This window comes from Lissotriton vulgaris, chromosome 11 (assembly GCF_964263255.1).
Source record: "Lissotriton vulgaris chromosome 11, aLisVul1.2, whole genome shotgun sequence".
Lineage (NCBI taxonomy): Eukaryota > Metazoa > Chordata > Amphibia > Caudata > Salamandridae > Lissotriton > Lissotriton vulgaris.
This window is the reverse complement of record NC_141699.1, coordinates 112,891,717-112,897,716: the sequence shown is the minus strand read 5'-3', so window position 1 is coordinate 112,897,716 and position 6,000 is coordinate 112,891,717.

The following is a 6,000-nucleotide window of genomic DNA, read 5'->3' as shown; positions in this document are numbered from 1 at the left end:
GTACCTATGGTACCCCCCTACATTGGCATACACAAGGTGGCAGGCACCGCTCGGTGCCTGTCACATTGTGCATGCCAATGCACAACATGCATTATGTGCATTGCGGCAGGTGCTGCTGACAGACCCGCCCGCCATAACGCATAAAATGCAGGATGCGACCGCCAGGGTGGCGGGCGCATTCTAATTAGCATAGCGGGACTGCCGCACCTCTGGTGGTCGGTCCTGTTTACCGTTACGGTGACATTGTCTGCCCACCATCGTAATGGACCCCTAAATGAGAGCTCTCCCTGTGCTGCTGCACCGCTCTACTTCTGCTCTGTTTCTCTGATTACTTTCTCCTGCTTTTGCCTCGTTTTTCACTGCTTTCTCCTTCCTTTCCCCCCTTTTCCAGAGTGCTTTCTGCTGCTGTTGCCTCGTTTTACTGCTTTCTCCTTCCTTTCTCAACGTTTTTCTGAGTGCATTCTCCTGCTTTTGCCAATTTTTTTTACTGCTTTCTCTTTTCTTTCTTCTGTATTTTCCCTCACTTGTTTTAGCTTACCCTTTCCTTTCCCCCCATTTCTATGTGTGTTTTATCATGCTTTTGCCTCATTTTTAGGTTTCGACCTGGGATCTGCGCAAGCAGTTCGCTCAGGCGAAATCTATTGTTTACATATATTGCTTCGGGAACGTCCCCCGGCTCCCATTGGCTAGCTCCATAAATGGAGGCTAGCCATTGGGAGCCAGATCTGTCCGTCAAGGCCGGACCAGATTCGGGGGCGTTCCCGCGATTTTTTCCCTCTCCGCCTCTGCGATGACATCATCGCGGCGGTGGGCGGAGTTTCGTTTTTTTAAAAATTTGTTTGTTTTTCCCATTCCGCGGCCGACCGCTGCCGGAGGAAGTCAAGGTCCAGCTGTTACAATGTCTGAGAAAATAGGTAATTCTATTTTGATAACCAAGTTACTACACCTTTGTGAAATTAACTCTCCAATGAGTAACTCCATGGTAGGAAGACAACACATACTTTACAATACTCACACTCGATAAATATAAGGTTTAGTCAAAGCAGCCTCTTTTGAAGACGATTGGTATCTGAATTAGCGGTGGGCGATTAACTAAAGAAATGCGCACGGCGACTGACAGTCGGCCACCCACTTACCCCCTCCAGGAAACGTCTTCTGATAGCCTCATACGCACAATATGACCTGCGCCTGACAATGAATGGAAATTTGACTGATTGACTGCCCGAACCCACATTAGAGCGTTCTCTAACGCAGCCTCCCCAGCTGATGACACTCACCCTGCAAGCACCACGAAAATGAGGTAGATGAGTAAAAGGCAGAGTGTGCACAGAGAATGCGGAGACATCCTGGCCGTCCTGCAGCCTGTCTTCTACGGTCCGGCGTACAGTTTCTGGAATTCACTAGGCTCCCGTGTTTTCAGGTTGGTTCCTAGATCTCTTCCTCTGGCCGCCGCCGTGGGTAGCCAGCAGTTGTAATGTACTGCTCAGTCTTTTTCCTGCCGGTAAGCGATTGACAAATGCCTGGTCTGCTGTCAAACACTTGCGACGGCTATAGCCATCTTGGAAAGGGGTTTACGTATTACATATTGTAAAGAAAACTCGCAAAGTCAGGAACCTGACAAAAAATATAGGACTAGTGACAAGTTGTTACAATATGTTGAAAATGTTTTACCAATATCACCAGTGAAAACATTTTTAGGATAAAAATGTATTTGAGATTTTCTTTCTACCATTATAGTGTGCTAGCATTAACTGTATTTATATAAACAAACAAATAAAGCAATATTTGATTGTCATGAATATATTCACTTTACGGGATTCAGAACAGTACAAGAACAAAAAAAATAAGATGGCTCCTAGTTGACTTGAGTTTAGGAGGGGATTTGGCCATATTTAGTTTCTCATTCATTTTTGGCCAATGGTGTGTAGTAACGTCTCATCATCGTTCCCAGTCCAGCGAGTCACAGTCAAGATTATCACCCATGACCTAGTCAGCCCAAGCCAATCAATAGGCGACAAAATTCGTCTAGCTCGTGAAACTCGACCAATCACCGCCGTAGACATGGCAAATTACAAAACAAAGTGGTCGTGGGTATTTATAATGCGCTTGCGCGCTGTCTTGTACGACAAACTACTTCAACTGTTGAAGAAACTGTAGTTTCTAGTATTTGTTTGGCCATTTCCTTCACACTAAAGAATGCGCTTCGTGTGTGCGCAATTAGTTATTTAACGTTGATTAAGGCTTTTGAAAGCGTAGGCGTCTATTCGATGTTTTAAAATGTCCACAGTCGATCAAATCTCAAAAGTCACGTAGTGACATTTTCTAGTTTTAAGTACCCACAAAAACCATACGAGGGCGCTTCGGTCTCTGAGTGGGTTTTACCTACCGGGTGCGTGAGTGAAGCGACGTCGTTGCCAATGGATATCTAAAACTAGTTACGCCTCTACAGAACACAACCCTTTGGGTGACTCCATGGTCACTTCCGGGTTATTACTTGGCAAACCCACGCTTGATTTGAGGGAGAGTGAACTGTAAACCGCTGTTTTATGCGACCATAGATATTTTTTTCCCTGTACGAGCCGATTGCTGTTTTTCATAGATCTCCGTTTGAAGACTTACATTTGAATGAATGTACTTCTATAAACACACGACGAAGGATATGACGTGTATGTACTGGAACCAACCTCTAGACATTTTTATTATTTTTCCGAGTTATTCCTGCGAGTTATACCTATCCGGGCGGTGGTATTCAACAGAAGCGAAAGGAGAGTTGCCTAGCAATAAGTAAAAGAGGAGGAAAACTGAATGAAGAGAAGAGCGAAGAAAATTGCTGGATAAAACAAGGTATTGTGAGCACTGTAGAAGGGAAATATGCAGGTTGAAAAGTGAGACAGGATTGAGTGAGTGTACGAGGGATGTGAGAATAGGGCAGAACAGATGCCTGGAAGAGGTTAATCGGGAAGCTGCAGGGGAAGAGTAGCGATGGAGAATTAATTTCTACAACGTGAAATCAGACATGACGAAGGATATGAAAGCCTCGCAAGGACAAAGGTAAAAATTCCAGGGGAATTTACACATGTTGGCAAGAATGAAAAGACACGCTATTGTGACACAGTGATGCATTCATCACACTCACCTCGCTGCTAAACACGGCACTGACACACCACTGAGAGAGAGAGAGAGAGAGAGAGAGTGAGAAAAACCACAGACCTTACGAGGGCACCATTCGCACATTACTCAGGCGCCGTGACACACGGGCACACCCCAACATGATGCCATCTGCATGAAACGCCAGCATGGCGGGGGAGATCGTGGCCTTACTGCTTACCCTGTCGGGCTGGGTGCTGGTCTGCTCCACGCTGCCCACCAACTACTGGAAGTGTGTGGCTCTGTGTGTGTGTGTGTGTGTGTATGTGGCTCTGCGTGTTGCTCTGTAGGTATGTATGTGTGTGGGACTCTGTGTGTGTTTGTGTGTGGCATTTGCGAGAGATTAAGCTATTGGCATTGTGAATGACAGTGCCATTTATTTATATATTTTCAAAACCAACACATAAATAAAAATGTTGTCATTTACAATGCCAATAGCTCTAACTTTTTCTAAGGCGAAACCGTTGCATTGTAAATGCTTGTTTAATTGGTTTCTCCTTCCTTCCCCCATTTTTCTGAGTGCTTTCTCCTGCTTGTGCCTCATTTTTTATTGCTTTCTCCTCCCTCTCCTCCTGTTTTCTGAGTGCTTTTTCCAGCTTTTGCCTAATTTTCTAATGTTTTCTCCTTCCTTTGCCCTGTTTTCTGAGTGCATTCTCCTGCTTCTCCCTCATTTTTTACTGCTTTCTCCTTCCTTTGCCCCATTTTTCTGAGTGCTTTCTTCTGTTTGTGCCTCGTTTTTTACTGCCTTCTCCTTCCTCTCCCCCTGTTTTTCTGAGTGCTTCCTACTGCTTTTGGCTCATGTTTTACTGCTTTCTCCTTCCTTTCCCCCATCTTTCTGAGTGCTTTCTCCTGATTTGACTTTTTTTTGTACTGCTTTCTCCACCCTTTCCCCCGTTGTTGGAATTGGCCCTTTTTGCAGGGTCATCCCTGAACTTTTTGCCTTCCTCCTGTATTTTCTCTGACCTGTTTTTGTTAGTTTTATGACTATGGACACTTTACCACTGCTGATCGGTGCTAAAGTGCATATGCTCTCCCTATTATATATTGATTTATGGATTAGTGACTCCATGATTGGCTTGTTTGGTTTACTTGTCAGACCCTAGTACCGTGCACTAAGTGTGCCCAGGGCTGGTAATCCAAATGCTGCTGGTGGGCTTGCAGCACTGGTTGTGCCACCCACAGAAGCAGCCTGTAAAAGTGTGTCTAAAGTCTGCCATTGCAGAGCCTGTGTGCGGTCTGGTACTGCCATGCTGACTTGGTAAGTGCACCCACTTGCTAGTCCCTAAACCTTCCAATTTCTTAATGTCAGACACCCCTATGGTAGGCCAACGGGCAAGGTGCATTGTAAGTATAAGGTAGGATAAGCCCTGGTGTGTGTGGTATGTCCTAATAGTGAACTATAGCCATTTTTGTTTTTCACTATTGCAGGGCTACCTGTTCTCCGTAGGCCACAATGGGCAGCTAGATTATTACATCTTACAATCCTAACTGACTCAGGGAACATGGTAGAAATTCGAGTTTAGTATGCCTGAGCTCAGAATGATAAAATACATCTTTTAGTGAAGTTGGTTTTAACATTCTGTATTTTTTAAAATACCACTTTTAGAAAGTAGGTATTTTACTGTCTAACTGTCCAAGCCTGCCTCTGCTAGGTTGTGTATTCCTTGTCTGGAGTTTGAGTGACATGGGCTGGGGGATTCCAGGAGACAGGGTGAGTCCGCCCAGTGGTGAATAGAGAGATCTGCATCTAGATGGGAGGGAGGAGTTGCACCTGGGACCTGAATAGGGCTGTGCCTTCCCTCCACAATGCTGGCTCCACCCCCTGTGGTGCGTCTGATGTCTCTGCCCTGCACTGTGAAAAGAGGGAAGGAGTCATGTCAACAGAGTGCTCCAGGGCTGTGCCTTCCCTCCACAATGCTGGCTTCACCTCCTGTGGGGCGTATGATGTTTCTGCCCTGCACTGTGAAAGGAAAGAAGGAGTCATGAAAACGGAGTGCTCCAGGACTGGCCAGACCTGGTTTGGATTAGGCAGAGGCCCCTCTGCCCTCAGAGGACAAAGGATTTTAGGGTATAAGTATTGGGACCCTGATCCCAAGAATTTAGATCACTTTTGGACAACAAGAAGAAACCTTTGCTGAGAAGAGGAACCAGAAGAAACTGAGGAGAGACTATCCCTAAGCTGAAGTGCTGCTTGGAAGATTGGCCTGCAGTGGTTGCCTGACTGCCAAAGAAAGGAGAAAGAACTTTGTGTGCACTTTATTCAACTTGTGAAGGATCTCCAAGGGCTTGAGAGAAGAGCTTGCTTCCTGCTGAAGTCTCAGGGACAACAGACTTCAACCACCAGCTCCCCAAGAGTTCTTTGGAAGTGCCTGCTGCTGACTTGAGCCTTTTGAGGGACTGCGTGTCACAAGGAGCTGGAAGCGCGACTCACGAAGAAGAAGCGGGTCGCGGTCGCAGCCGCTGCCGTCGCATCTCTGAACAAGGGTGTCGCCACTGTAGCTGACGCATTGCACCACATCACAAGAAACGTCTCGCAACATCGAAGAAGCATGTCACCGTCGCAGCCGCTGCCGTCACATTTCTGAACAAGGATGTTGCTGCTGTAGCTGACGCATTGCACCACAGAAGCGCCTCACATCCACAGAGAAGCGAGCTACCGCCGCCGGAGCCGCTGTCGCCGCATCTCTGAACAATGGTGTCGCTGCTGCAGCTGTCGCATCGAGCAGAAGCGTCTTGCATGGAGGGAGAAGAGTGTCTCAGCCAAAGCCGCTGTTGTCGCATCTCTGAACTAAGCATGGGCGAAATTTGCAAACTTGCGTTCCGCAAATTCGCGGATTTCCCCGTGAAATCGCA